The sequence below is a fragment of the Rhineura floridana genome, chromosome 17, assembly GCF_030035675.1.
Source record: "Rhineura floridana isolate rRhiFlo1 chromosome 17, rRhiFlo1.hap2, whole genome shotgun sequence".
In the NCBI taxonomy this organism is placed as follows: domain Eukaryota; kingdom Metazoa; phylum Chordata; class Lepidosauria; order Squamata; family Rhineuridae; genus Rhineura; species Rhineura floridana.
The window spans coordinates 20,457,573-20,472,590 of NC_084496.1; positions in this window are offsets into that span (position 1 = coordinate 20,457,573).

A 15,018-nucleotide genomic window follows, 5' to 3' on the forward strand; every position below is an offset into this window, starting at 1 on the left:
CAATAAAAAGCACTCACCTGAAAAGCCCATGTGAATAAGAAAGTCTTCATAGTAAAGGGTCTAGTTTCTGGATGTGATGCACTGCAGCAGGAAGTAGTTTCAAAGTTTGGGGTCCAGCACTGAAAATGCTTGTTTAGCAGTGATTGTCAACTTAATCGACAATGGAAAAGATGGCCTGTAACACCTTAACAGGCAAGGAATTACTTGTTTCAGTGGTTCCCAAACTTTTTTCCCCATGGACCACTTGAAAATTTCTGAGGGTCTTGGCAGACCACTCAATGATTTTTCTACCTGTTGTAGGAATTGTAATTTGATAGGATTCAAATTGTAATACAATAAAATACAATATAAGAAATAAAAGAACCAATGAAAATGCAAATAAAAATCAACAAGAATATTCAAAGCAATGGGCGTGTCATCTCTCATCTTCAACCACAAATCCATTGACACAGACCACTTGAATGAAGCTTGTGGACCACTAACTTAGATGCTCTGTCTTACATTCCTGGCTCCAGATCCTAACATAGTCATTGCAGAAATAGCACCACCGTTCAAGTAGGTTTTTATGTCGTCATTTGTGTTTCTGATACTTCTCCACCCTAGAAGTTGAAACTAAATGGAAATGTACACTCAGTTCAATTACATAACCACCAGCTAATGCATCTTGAAATATGAGATCTTTATTATGTTGTTCCTCTGAACCATGAAGAATTGATTTTTTCTGGGTATGTGAACATCTGATTGTTTACGAGAATACAAATAATACTTTGTAATTTGACTTATTATTACCATTTCCCAATAAGATTATGATAGCCTCCTTCAAAAGGCCAGGAGAAAAGAAAGCACGCAAGTTGCATTCAGATGATTATAGCTAGGATTATTATACTCTAATATCTGGAACGGCTGTAGCTTAGTGGCAGAACATCTGCTTTGCATGCAGGAGGACCCAGGTTCAATCCCCGGCATCTCCAGGTAGGGCTGTGAGACACTCCCTGTCTGAAACCCTGGAAAGCTGTTGCCAGTCAACGCAGACAATACTGAGCTAGATGGACCAGTGAGTCACCATCTCTTAGACTGGCGTACCTCACAAAGTTGCTCTGGGGATAGAAAGCAAGGGAGAATCTTGAATGCTTTCCTAAATTCTTTTGGGGTGAAGGACAGCAAGAAACAAACAAGATACAAATACAATAAATACAGTTTTAATTGATCAACCCCTGAAAGTTAAACTGATGATAGTACCATAAAACAACAAGCCTCCAGAAGAATTAGTCTAATGAAGACATTGGGCGGGTTCACACAGAGCTTTAGTGTGGGTCTGGTGCTACTCACAGCCCCTTTTAATTTGCATGAATCACACCATGTTGCACGCAATCAGCAACTAGATTGCAGTTTTCCCCTTTAAATCCATAGTATATCAATGCTCTTTTAATTCAAAAAGGGAAGGTAAAAAAAACTTCAGTTCATATCTCTGAGTGCTTGTAGATGCCTTACCCTGATGCTTTAGGTGGGTGTGTCAATCATTCCCCTCTCCACACCCACTCCCTCCTTCTCCCTTCTTTCATTTCATTTCCTGTTTGGCTGCTGACTCCCATTCTGCAAGCCTGCTGAAACTCTCCTTTATTTTTCTTTCTCCCCTGATTTGTGCACAAAAGCATAACACTGTTCAAGTAAATATTTGTATTCCAGCTGGATTGTTGCAGTGAAAATATAAATACAAATAATTACACTTTATGAAACTCTGGAACAAACTGAGCATGCTCAGTTGGCAAGGTAACCAGAGGAAGTGAAATTTTGACCTTAAGAGGCCATGGTCATTAGGAAGCTGCATGATTAATCCTTTTCCTTCAGTGTGAATGAGAAGCACTGGGTTTGCAGCTGGCTTTGAGCCTCCTATGTGGACTGTGCAAACAGAAAACAGAGGTAAAAGCAGTGTCTAATATAATGCTTTGCTCCCATGTGGATAAGCCCATTGTCACAAATGGGGACAAACATGCCTTTTTGTCTGGAATGGACACTTGAGTGTGGAAAAAAACACTCAAATTATTGCAGCCATATATTTCACAACCTGCCTCATAGCCATAGGTGATCAGGAATTCCATGGAAGCGAGTACATAGAAACTTCCATTCAGGCACGTAAGTGGGCTGGTGGAGGAGGAACAAATCTCTCCATTCTTTAACTAGTCCACTTGGTTTCCCTACTGGCTGAGGATGAAGGGAAGCCAATCCTTTAGCTCTGTTCTTCCACCAGCCTCTTTGGTAGAATGCTTAAAAAAAACTAGCCTGCTAAGAGGCTAGCTAAGAGTCCTAACCTGCCAAGAGGAAGCCCCCTCCACTATGGCCAGCATAGAAATGCAAGATACTAGCTTCCTAACAAGTGAGTAACTGTTGTGGACCTAGTTGCAAGGCTGAATTAGAGTCATGGAAATTGCAACAACTGTGGTGTAGTGGTTAAGGTGCTGGACTATTACCTGGGAGACCAAGGTTCGAATCCCCACACAGCCATGAAGCTCACTGGGTGACCTTGGGCCAGTCACTGCCTCTCAGCCTCAAAGGGAAGCAATGGTAAACCCCCTCTGAATACCGCTTACCATGAAAACCCTATTCATAGGTGTATTGCCCCGGCCTGGGCACTCAGGTTTCCAAGATACCAGAGAGACGAATAAGGCAGACTCAGCCACAGGTTTACTTAAAAGGAGACAAAGTTTATTGAATAGCTTTCAATCTGCAGGTGTACCCAATAAGGTGGAGCAGGCTGCCAGGCTCTGCACGAACATGGACCAGGCTGAACAACCAAACTGGGCAATCAGGAAACTTTTATAGGATACATGTTTACAGCATAGTCATGAGCAACTAATTACTACAAAGGATTAAGTCACAGCTTTCCCACCATAGCCCTCCAGTGATGAAGGTTCCTTCCCAGGGTCATACATCATAACAATGGCTGATAAGCACAGCCTCTACCTCCCTGGCGGGGCGTTAACTGCTCCAGGGTCTACACTATCTGGTTAACAAGGCACCTTCCCAGCATCACACAGCACTCTTGGCAGAGCATCAGACTGGAATGCCTATTAGGAATCTCTAATTAGGCCCCAGGTGGCTCTGAGCTCACATTGGCCGTCCTTGACCCATCTCCCTGCTTGCTTAGATGCTGAATGCTAAACTCTACAGAGAACTAAGGTGGGGGGGGGGAATACAAGCCGCCCTTGCCTACAGGCAGCTATTCTGCTGGTGAAGATGTTGAGCCTTTGCCCACTGGCCACTACAACAGGGTTGCCATAAGTCGGGATCGACTTGAAGGCAGTGCATTTCAATTTTCATGGCTGAGCTTTCCTTGTGAAAACAGCAGACTTTGTCACAACAGGAAGACAGAGTGATTCATGGGACCAGCTAAGAGACGCCAACTGGTTTTGCTGTTACAAGGATTTCAACAACCTATTTGAGCAGATGCATGACAGGGAGGGAGAAATTGCAAAGAGGACTCTCGCTATTTTCAGGTGGGATTCAAACACATACTGGCAAATTCAGATTACACAATTAAAGCCAATTTGCAGCTCCTGTGCAATAAACCTGATATCCCCCTCCCCGAAATGGGACTTTTTACTATAAGGAAAGTTTGAGATAACTTTTGCATGACGCAGCAGCATCTAACTTCCCCGAATGAATGCCCAATAAACAGTCCACATTTATCTAACCTCCTGTAAACTTTGTGCAAACACATCAGGATGAATGCTCAATAAAGAGGTAGTCTGGAAGCAACCTCCAATGGTGGTTGAACGTTATGAACAATCCAAGCATTCCTACATGCAACACAAGTACAGGCTAGGCAATCTTCTAAAGTTTCCCCTAATGGCATAGTTTGCTTTAAATCATAATATGTCCATCTAAAAAAATAATTAATGGGACAAAGATCTGAATAGCTTCAACCTTTTTATACAAGAAATCAAATGGGATTGGCTTTTTGAACAGTGCCAAGATTGTTGATAAATGTTCACCAAAAAGAGACCTTTTTTTAAGGCTGTGTATCAGTGGCACCTGACACCATATACACTAAGGTGTGTGTGTGTGTGTGTGTGTGTGTGTCTTTTTCTGGAGCTGTAAGATAATAAAGTTCTGGAAGTCAGTTCTTGATATAATACTAGAGAGGATAGGATACAATCTAGTTAATAATCCTAAAACTATTTTATATGGGTATGCTAAAAACAGAAATTGAGGATATAGCTGTACAATGCCTGATGAGCTTATTACCCCACCTGCAGTCTGGACCCAGCACAGGTCTCTCATGATCCCACTACTAGGCACCACCACCTGACACTCTGTAACATAATACTGCCCTGAAACTGTGCCTTAGTCTCCTCCACAGATTGCTACATAGTGTCTGGGTTCACTTACAGGCCACAACCCACCTGTATCTTTGTTCCTTTAAAGATTACAGCCCTGTGTTGCTTTGGATACCTGCTGCTGTTACACTATCCCTTCACCACTGCTACCATTGAGACTGTTCCCAGCTTTGGTATTTGTTCTGCCCACCCTTCTGGTCTGTAATGTCCCAGCCAAGGATCAGGCATGTTGTTAAACCAAAACTATTTATTTAATAACACAAGGAGTAAGATTACTTTAAATTCAGTCAACATGTGTGTGGTTACATATAATAGTTTCCTCTTTATATCTCTTAGTCCTAAAACCTGCCTCACTACCCACCTAAACCCACAAATCCACCCCTTCAGAACCAACAACCCCCCAACCAGCAACCAACTGTCATTCTGTCATTTATACCTTCAGTCACCCAGACGTTCAACAAATTACAACTCAGCATTCCTCAACATTCCAACCCATGTACTCCCCCCTCTCACTCACTCTGCTTACCACAATTACTCTACAAAACCAACAATTACCATAATTACTGTACAACATTTACAGGGGCATCACATTCCTGTTAGAGATGTGGGAAGCCAAGAGCTCCATATTTTCTGGAGCTGCAAGATAATAAAGTTCTGGAAGTTAGTTCTTGATATAATACTCGAGAGGACAGGATACAATCTAGTTAATAATCCTAAAACTCTTTTATATGGGTATGCTAAAAACAGAAATTGTACAGCTACAGCTGTGCAATGCCTGATGAGCTTATTAACTGTGGCAAAGAGCTGCATTGCAAAACTGTGGTGTGATAAAAATGTTCCAACTGCATTTGTATGGTTGAAAAAAGTCTGGGAAGTTGCTCTGTGAAGTAAGGTAACAAACCAGAGAATAACATTAAATAATCTACAAGTAGATTGGTTCACTGAGAGGTGGGCCCTTTTCTCCTTACCATGTATTTACTTTAACTTGTTTATTCCAATTTTCTGTTTTGCAGATGTGAACTTTCTCTATTTGATGGGAATTATTTAGGTCAGCAGGATTTGTTCTCATTGAGGAGGTTATCTGAATGGTAACTATGTATTATATGGAAATGAAGTAAGAAAGAATAGTATGAAAGAAGGAAAAGGGGTAGAAGGAGAGAAGAAAATAAGTAATTAAAAGGGAGAACATAAGAAGAGCCTGCTGGATCAGGCCAGTGGCCCATCTAGTCCAGCATCCTGTTCTCACAGTGGCCAACCAGGTGCCTGGGGGAAGCCTGCAAGCAGGACCTGAGTGCAAGAACACTCTCCCCTCCTGAGGCTTCCGGCAACCAGTTTTCAGAAACATACTGCCTCTGACTAGGGTGGCAGAACACAGCCATCATGGCTAGTAGCCATGATAGCCAAATAGTACATATTTATTAAAAGCAATGAAGGCATTCAGACATAAGAATACTTTTGGTCAAATCAGATCCTAAATTATTAATACGGGAGATGGAGGAGGGAAGGAAAGGAAGAAAGAACAAAGAAAGATCAAGGAAGAAGAAAAAGAAAGGAAAAACAATAACAATAACAAAACAAACAGCAAGAACAGCAAGAACAAAAATCAAATGAATAAGCAATGATAAAACATAGTTACCTGTTGCTGTTTTACACAGAGAACTGAAAACTTGTTCTGAGTTAGTTAAAAAAATGCATTTTGTATGCTCTTTTTTATTCTAGTATAATATGTTTGCCTCAGGATGTCATCACACAGCAATTCGCTTGGCTGCAAACGGGTGGCACTGTGAACTACAGTGTGATGACAGACTTAAGATTTTGACTTTATTTGATTTGAATTAATATTTGTATGCCACTTTTCCAACAACCAAGCTGAGGTCAAAGTGGTTCACAATAACAGATCATTAAGAAACAAAAACAACACTTCCTAATTTAAAAAGTATACAATAGAGATACAATAAGCAGAATAAACAAATAAAAACAATAACAGGTACAATAAATGAATCAAAACAGTATAAATTACAGAAATATGAATCAATCATGCTAGATAAATGCCAGGAAAATCCTGCAGGAAAAAAAATCAAGCCATGCTCATCAATCAGCAAGGGTGCACATGCTCCCCTCCTGCCTCTCACCCAGGGAGACAGAGTGCACCAACAGGCTATCACCTGGTACAGAAATCAGTTGTCTGAGTGCAGCCAACCAGTCAGCATACAAAACATTCACCAACCACACAATGCAATGACTACAGCAAGATTGTGGCATTGATTGCAAAGCAAAGTAGTAAGAGAGAGCAGATATGCTGGTTCTTAGACATTTATACAGCAATTGTGCTGAGGACTTTTGCCTATGATGAGTTTCACCCAAGTCAGATTAGGCATGTAAATTGTAAGCAGTCCTCTCCTGCTCTTCCTTTCAATAAGAATAACCATATAAGAAGCTGGTAAAGCAGCACCAAAACCAGGAGTCCAAAAATAAAAATTTCCAAGTATCCCCCTTAAAATGCAAAAAAATGCAGTATACAGACTTCCATTCACTGTCAGAAAAGCTATTGATTGCAGGATCTCAGGGAGCAGTTTGTGCAAATAATAATCAAGTTTTTGCTCCGTGGCGCAGAGTGGTAAGCGGCAGTAACACAGCCGAAGCTCTGCTCACGGCCAGAGTTCGATTCCAACGGAAGGAGGAAGTCGAATCTCCGGTAAAAGGGGTCGAGATCCACGCAGCCTTCCTTCCATCCATCCGTGGCCGGTAAAATGAGTACCCGGCATATGCTGGGGCCCGGGGGGTAAAGAAAGGCCGGGGAAGGAACTGGCAATCCCACCCCATATAGTGCCTAGTAAACATCGCAAGACATCACCCTAAGAGTCAGAAACAACTTGCATTATAAGTGCGGGGACACCTTTACCATTTTTTTTTGCTCCCAGAAAATTGCAACAATCAGGTAAAGGGTTCTATAGAAGCGGAGAGATTCGCCCAACACCCCCTAGTGGGGGTCCCAGATTCACCCAGCATCTCACTTTGGGGGTCCCAGGTGTGCCCCACCTCATAGCAGCTGTGGGGGATGGACTTGCTCAGCACCATCATCTTGGCCTGGCCACTCTCAGGTGGAGGTTGAAGCAGGGGGGAGGCAGACAGAGAGAGAGAAAGAAAGTTGCTGGGAGATGGAGGCAGGCAGGTAGATATAATGGGAGGGGGTTGGCTTTGTTGAGGGCTAAAAGGAGGGGGCTCTGGCTTTGGCAAGGGGGCTGGTGAGGGGTAGGTGGGGAGCCAGTAGTGTAGGTAAGCAAAGCGAGCCAGGGCACAGCCCCTAGTCACTAATATATGCATTTTATGCACATTTTACCCTAGTATATGCTTATTTGTACACATTACTTAACTCAAGAATTGCATTGCAAAATGTAGTGCAAACTTTGAAGGATGGCTCCGTTTCAGTTTGTGTATTGTTTCAGAACGTGCAAATTCAGTAAGTTCGCTTTTAAATGTGAACTGTTGAATTTCTCCCCCATCCCATTCAAGAAATCCAGTCAACAGAATTAAACTTAATAGAACTTTTATTAGGTAGCAATGCTATACAAAGTATCCCATTTTCAAGGGACATTGGGAACTTCAGTTTTCAGTGTTGAAAAATTAAAAATGTCAACAGTCACCTCAGAGCAACTATTGTGGAGTGGTTAGAGCACCTTTCTCCAATGTAGTGTCCATATGACATTGGACTACACTCACATCCTCTCTGACCATTGGTCATGCTGGCTAGGGTTGATGGGAGTTGTCATCCAAGAACATCTGGAGGGCACCAGGGAAGGCTGAGTTAGGGTGTTAGGCTACAGCTGGACAGACTTTTGTTGAAATCCCCGCTCAACTCAGAACCTTTGGTTAATCACAGTTTCTCAGCCTAGCCTACCTCACAGAGTTGTTGTGATGATTAAATGGAAAAGGTGGATGTTCTAGTCTGAGTTCTTTGGGGGTAAGGTAGGATACAAATGTGATAAATAAATAGGAAAGGATGAGAAGACATGGGAAGAGGAACAGGACTAAGGATAGAGAAGAAATTAAATTCAGCCAAATCTATCAAATAAACAATATGAGAAGTGAAACATACCCATTCTTCGAAATTCGCACCTATTCAAATTTTGCAGTGCAGTTCTCCAACCAAACAATGTTTACAAAACTGCATATGTTAGGGGAAACTGTGCATAACAATGAATATATGAGTGAAAACAAGACACAAAAATGCATTACTTGATGAGAAATTGTTTGCAAATATGTGCACATTAGTCAAAACTCCATACAAAAGGTGTTCATTAGGAGAAAGTTAGGAAAAAAAACCCACAAATTGCTGCAGAAATATGGAGAACTGAATTTAAGACAGGAAAAATAAGAAACTGACAGAACTGAAATTGGCAGATCTTTCCATCCCTAAACAGGACCAAGCTTGTTCTGACAGAATGAGGTCTAATCCCTATTTAATCAGTAAAGGCATTTTGGGTGCTCTCTAATCCCTGTGTCATCTGATGTTCTTGGTGTTGATATGGGTATGTCTCTACATGTGGTGTGTGTGTGTATAATTTTATTTTATTTGCATCCTGCCCTTCAAACCAAAGTGACATTCCACAATTTCCAGGGCATTTTCCTGTTGCTTTCCTCATTGCAAAAAGTTTGATCTTTTGGGCAAGTGGGTTTGTTGCACAAGACCTTTCAGTTAGCTTTAATTGCGCAACCTGATTTTGCTGGGATGTGATTGAATCCAACCCCAAAATATTGACAGTCTGGAAGTACCCTTTATCTTTAAACTGGCCAGATAGCCTGTTCAAACAGAGGACATCTTCAAATGGAGGAGTGTCCCCTGATGACCTTTCAAACAGAGACCAGTCCTTTGTGAAGTAAGCCAAATGCCCATCCTACAGCAGAGGCTGCTCCATTAGAGCAAATGGGGCACTGCCCCACCAGCCTCAGTCTGCCCTCAGCCAGCCCCCCACCTGCCTGCCTTCTTACTTAAAAGTCGCTAGGGTGCAGCACTGGCTGCCAGCATCCTCTCTCGATACGAACCTACCCGTTCACTTCGTTCAGAATCTAAGGCCCTCCTCCGGGTACCAACCCATCGGGAAGCCCGGAGGGTGGTTACTAGATCTAGGGCCTTTTCTGTGGTGGCCCCTGAGTTGTGGAACAGCCTCCCCAAAGAGGTACGCCTGGCGCCTACACTTTTATCTTTTCGGTGCCAGGTAAAGACCTTTTTATGCTCCCAGGCATTTTAATTTTCTTAACCATTTTAATCTTTTAATCCGTATTTTTAATTTTTGTCGTATTATGTTTTTGTAGTTTTTGTTGTTGTTTGTTTGTATATGTTTTTATGATTTTTATTATGATATATTGTATTTTATCTTGTTTGTTCACCGCCCTGAGAGCTATTCTGCTAAGGGCGGTATATAAATTGAAATAATAAATAAATAAATAAATCCTCTTTTTTAACCTCAGTGTTGCCCTTGTAACAGGGGGGAGGATGCAGACAAAGCTAGAATTAGTTGGCCCTGCCTGTCATTGGCTGTGGCACTTCTTGTAATTTATTTTATTTATTTATTTTATTTAATTTAATTTATATACCGCCCTAAGCCCAAGGGCTCTCTGGGCGGTGTACATAAAATAAAACAGTCAGGAATATATAAATACAATAATACAATAAAATCAAGCCAACAAAGGTAAACAAAAATAATCAAACAACAGCAAAATACAACAATACATATAATAAAACGCATTAAAATGCCTGGGAATATAAAAAGGTTTTCACCTGGCGCCGAAAATATAGCAGCGTCGGCACCAGGCACACCTCATCAGGGAGACCATTCCATAGTTCGGGAGCCACAACTGAAAAGGCCCTATTTCTAGTCACCACCCTCCGAGCTTCTCGATGGGATGGTACTCGGAGGAGGGCCTTAGATGTTGAGCGCAGTGTACGGGTAGTTTCATATTGGGAGAGGCGCTCCACCAGGTATTGCGGTCCCATGCCGTGTAAGGCTTTATAGGTCAAAACCAGCACTTTGAATTTAGCCCGGAAACAAATAGGAAGCCAGTGCAGACGAGCCAGAACGGGTGTAATATGAGCGGACCTTCTTGTCCGCGTCAACAATCTGGCCGCTGCATTCTGGACTAACTGTAGTTTCCGAACTGTCTTCAAGGGCAGCCCAACGTAGAGCGCATTGCAGTAGTTCAATCTAGAAGTTACCAGAGCATGAACGACTGAGGCGAGGTCGTCACTGTCCAGATAGGGACGTAGCTGGGCTACCAATCGGAGATGGTAGAAAGCATTCCTTGCCACTGAGGCTACCTGAGCCTCAAGAGACAAGGAAGAGTCGATAAGAACTCCCAAGCTACGAACCTGTTCTTTCAAGGGGAGTGTAACCCCGTCCAGAACAAGGTGAACATCCACCATCTGGGCAGAGAAGGCACTCACTAACAGCGTCTCGGTCTTGTCTGGATTAAGCTTCAGTCTGTTAGCTCCCATCCAATCCATTATCGCGGCCAGGCAACGGTTTAGTACGTTAACAGCCTCACCTGAAGAAGATGAAAAGGAGAAATAGAGTTGCGTGTCATCAGCGTACTGGTGACAACGCACTCCAAAACTCCTGATGACTGCGCCCAGCGGCTTCATGTAGATGTTGAAAAGCATGGGGGACAGAACCGATCCCTGCGGGACTCCACAATGGAGAGTCCAGGATATCGAGCAATGTTCCCCAAGCACTACCTTCTGGTGGCGACCCACCAAGTAGGAGCAGAGCCACTGCCGAGCAGTACCCCCAACTCCCAACTCCGTGAGTCTTCCCAGAAGGATACCATGGTCGATGGTATCAAAAGCAGCTGAGAGATCAAGGAGAATCAACAGGGTCACACTCCCCCTGTCCCTCTCCCGACAAAGGTCATCATACAGGGCGACCAAGGCTGTTTCGGTACCAAACCCAGGCCTAAAACTGGATTGAAACGGATCGAGATAATCAGTGTCATCCAAGAGCCCCTGGAGCTGGCCGGCCACCACCCGCTCCAGAACCTTGCCCAGGAACGGAATATTCGCCACAGGTCTATAGTTGTTCAAGTTATCTGGGTCCAAGGAGGGTTTCTTCAGGAGTGGTCTCACTACCGCCGCTTTTAGGCAGTCAGGGACCACTCCCTCTCGCAAAGAGGCATTGATTACCTCCTTGGCCCAGTCGGCGGTTCCGGTCCTACCAGCTTTCACCAGCCAAGAGGGGCAAGGATCCAGCACCGACGTGGTCGCCCGCACCAGTCCAAGGATCTTGTCAACATCCTCAAGCTGCACAGACTGAAACTCATCCAATAAATAAGGACAAGACCGTGTTCTGGATGCTTCATTGAATCCAGCTGCTATAATATTGGAGTCTAAGTCCCGACGAATGCTAGCGATCTTGTCCTGGAAGTGTCCAGCGAACTCATCACAGCGGGCTACAGATGACTCTATAGTATCCCGAGGGCCAAGATGTAAAAGCCCTCGTACAGTTTTAAAAAGCTCCGCTGGGTGGGAGAGTGATGCCTTAATACTGGCAGCAAAATATCTCTTTTTTGCTGCCCTCACCGCTGCTGTATATCGCTTAGAGCAGGCACTTACCAAGGCATAATTGCATTCGTCGGGAGTCTGCCTCCATCTGCACTCAAGCCTCCTCCTCTCTTGCTTCATCACTCTCAGCTCTATTGGCTCTAGCTCCACCTCCTCCCTCGCTGCCTTCCGCCCCAGCAGTCAAATGGGCACCAGCCACCATTACTACCCTAACTGAATCTGGGGGATTATAATTTGAACTAGAAAGTTTGCAAACAAACTATTTTGTGATATTTTCATAGGCCTAACAAAGATAGTGCCCTAGTAATGGATTTTGGAATTCTTAAAATGTAGTGTCTGTTTCAAGCAGTACAGTTAAGGGGAAAGCAAAGATTACCTGAACAAAGCTTTGTTCGGCTTCCCCTAGTGTTTTCATTCCGTTGGCTCCTAACACCTCAGAACCACCACAGCTGCCCCCCCTTCTGGAGCCACCTGTAATTTGTGAATAATCCCTAGTTGGCCAGTTTTCTTACCACAGTCCTCCATCTCCTTCAGAATACTTTTATAATGCTTGCAAGAGTAGCCGGGGGCAGAGGTTAGTCAAGAAACTTTGCTGGAGGTACACTTGATGATAAGAATCACAAACATGTTCAGACACCGTTGTAGGTCCTTGACAGTTCCTCTCTTCAAGCACGGATGAGTTACGATAAATCAACAAGAAGTAGACCTCCCTCCACCATCCCCACTTTCATTGCCCCACAGATACCATCACGCTAATTCCCATTCATCCTACCCTTCACTTCTTTCTTCATCTTGTCTGTCTAATCCAGCCTTTCCCAACCAGTGTGCCTCCAGATGTTGTTGGACCACAATTCCCATCTTTCCTGACAATTGGCAACGAGGCTGAGGCTGATGGGAGTTGTGGTCCAACAACATCTGGAGGCACACTGGTTGGGAAAGGCTGGCAGTGGTGCAGTTATTTTAAACTCTGGACTTAATGGTCTTAAAGGGGCCTGCCATTTTTTTTAAGATGGTAATGTGCATTACTTCACTTTTAATTTGTTTTAAATTATTTTTAGCAATGTATTGTATATTGTTGTGACTCCTTGTGAAGAGTAGGTAACAACAACAACAACAACAATAATAATACAGTACGCCAGGCATGGACCATATCAGCTTGATGTACAATACACTATCCATCATCATGTTGGTACTTAAAAGCACACACACACACACACACACACACACACACACACACACACACACACACAAACACGAAAACCCCATCTGCATGATACATTTGAAGCACCAAGATACCGCTTTAAACAGTCATGGCCTTCCTCAAAGAATTCTGGGAACTGTAGTTTGTTAAGGGTGCTGAGACCTCTCTTCCATTTCCAGAGCAACAATTCTCAGAGTGGTTTAACAATCAGTCTCTCTTCCCAGGAACTCTGGGAATTGTAGCTTTCTGAGGGAATAGTGGCCTCCTAACAACATCAGAAGCAGCTGGTATAGCACAGTGGGGAGGAGAGCCTGGCTGGGAGTCCAGAGTCTGTGAGTTCAAATCTCTGCTCATGTCTCCTGGGTGTAAATGGACTGCCTCCAAGTCGATTCCAACTTATGGTGACCCTACGAATAGGGTTTTCATGGTAAGTGGCATTCAGAGGGGGTTTCCCATTGCCTCCCTCTGAGGCTGAGAGGCAGTGACTGGCCCAAGGTCACCCAGTGAGCTTCATGACTGTGTGGGGATTCGAACCCTGGTCTCCCAGATCGTAGTCCACTACACCACATTGGTGTCAAGGGCCAGCTAAAGATCACCCCCACAGTGAGTGGCTCAGGGGTTATGTGCCCTGCCACCTGTGTAGCCGTGGGCAAGCTACATAGTCCCAAGGAGCCCAGTTGCCCCCCAGCTGGCAGTTGCAGACAAGAAAGGGGCTGGCTTGTGTAGCTGTGGCAAGCTGAGCAGGCCCTAGCCAGCTGGAGAGGACTAGCCTCAGAGGAAGGCAATGGTAAACCCATTCTGAATACCGCTTACCATGAAAACCCTATTCACAGGGTAGCCATAATTTGGGATTGACATGAAGGCAGTCCATTCCCATTTCCATTTCAACAACATCAGAAGTATCCACTGCAGGGTTTGGGACCTTCAGTCCCGCTGGCCAAATGTGGCCCTCCAGACCTCTCTATCTGGCCCTTGGGACTCCCCAGGCTATACCTCCTCCTCAGCCGCACCCTTCACTGTCCCTACTTCACACCCTTCTTGAGGTTTTTTCCCCCTGACCGGACTGTCTCCTTGAACTCTGATAATGCTTCTAGATTGCCTGGATGGAGGATAGAGATGTGTGAGTGTGGGTAGAAACTAGCCTATTGTACAAAGGTAAAATGTATAATCCATTGCTCCACCTACCTTTGCCTTTGGCTCCACCCACCACTGGCAAGTGGCCCCCAGAAAGTTGCCTGGAAAAGAATGTGGCTCTCTGGCTGAAAATGGTTCCCATCCGTGGTATAAAGCAACATTAACTTATTAGACTGATTTGAAAGTAGAACAGGAGAAAATTGGAGGTGGGGGTTGTAATTAGGAGCCAGACTGGGGAGTTGAAATGTTATTTTTTCCAAGTTGCTGCAAGCTAATATTAACATTTCTGGTGACAGGAAACCCCAGCAAGACAAACCTGATCAGAAAGAGTTATACCATCACCAGTGAGAACATACCCAGAAAGCAAAAGACAGTGTCTTCCTTGACCGCACCTGCAGTTTTGCAAAGGCAAGTGTATTCCATCAAGTCCACCTGTCACCTGATGGAAAAACAATGTTTAATCAGTTTTGTTTAAGAACATTAATCTCTTCTGCATTAAAAAAACAGGTTACAGTACTTATATAATCCACCCCAAATTTTTTTACCAGCTAGAGAAGGCTTAAACCTAAACTATAAATCGTTGAGTGTGTGAATTACTTGTCAAAGTTGTTGTTATGGTTCATACAGAAGCCTCATCCTTAGTTTGTCTTAAAAGCATTGAGATAATGTACAGGCTGATCTGCCCTTAGTCCCTGACAGACAGCGATTAATCTGTCATTTGACAAACACAATCTTCCTTGCTGTGATGACTGGGGGAACCAGTGTCAAAAAATGAGGAGGACACGATGTGC